The following is a 624-nucleotide window of genomic DNA, read 5'->3' as shown; positions in this document are numbered from 1 at the left end:
ACCATAAATCAATTTTCTTCATCTCTTGTTGCTTTATTGCCGTCACTTTTTCCTATTTGTCTACTTCTATCGTGCGGCTCTATGGTTCTCTAAAATAGGGATTTCAAATCCTTACCTTTTTTTTTCACATGGGCCAAACCCAATAAAACACATATTCCTTTATTTTTTTTTCTTTCTATAATAATAATAATAACAATTATAATACTCAATTTGAAATCAGTAGCAAGTGGAGTACTAACAGGTTTGCAATTGTCCTTATTAAACTTCTCTAACACATTTTCAATGTAATTGTATTAAGACAACTAAAATTTATTATTCTTCTTGTCACGAGTAATTCTCATGCCCAAAATTTGTTTTGCATACCAAGTCTTTCATTACAAATTGGTAAGAGATTGGAACTTCTTGTATTATTCTACTATCAAGTGTATGTTTACAAAACATGATAAATCCTATTTATATGACACAAATAGGTAAGTAAAAGAACAATATTAAAATAAATCAATTAATCCATTCGCTAATAGGAGTTAAGAAATGTAGAAGACAAGGACTAGACATCTATTTACACATATTACTCATAGTAAACTTCAATATTTAGCAACAATTAACAAAGATTTCAAATGTGTC

Source organism: Cicer arietinum, chromosome 3, assembly GCF_000331145.2.
Source record: "Cicer arietinum cultivar CDC Frontier isolate Library 1 chromosome 3, Cicar.CDCFrontier_v2.0, whole genome shotgun sequence".
In the NCBI taxonomy this organism is placed as follows: domain Eukaryota; kingdom Viridiplantae; phylum Streptophyta; class Magnoliopsida; order Fabales; family Fabaceae; genus Cicer; species Cicer arietinum.
Note: the sequence above shows the minus strand (reverse complement) of the source record.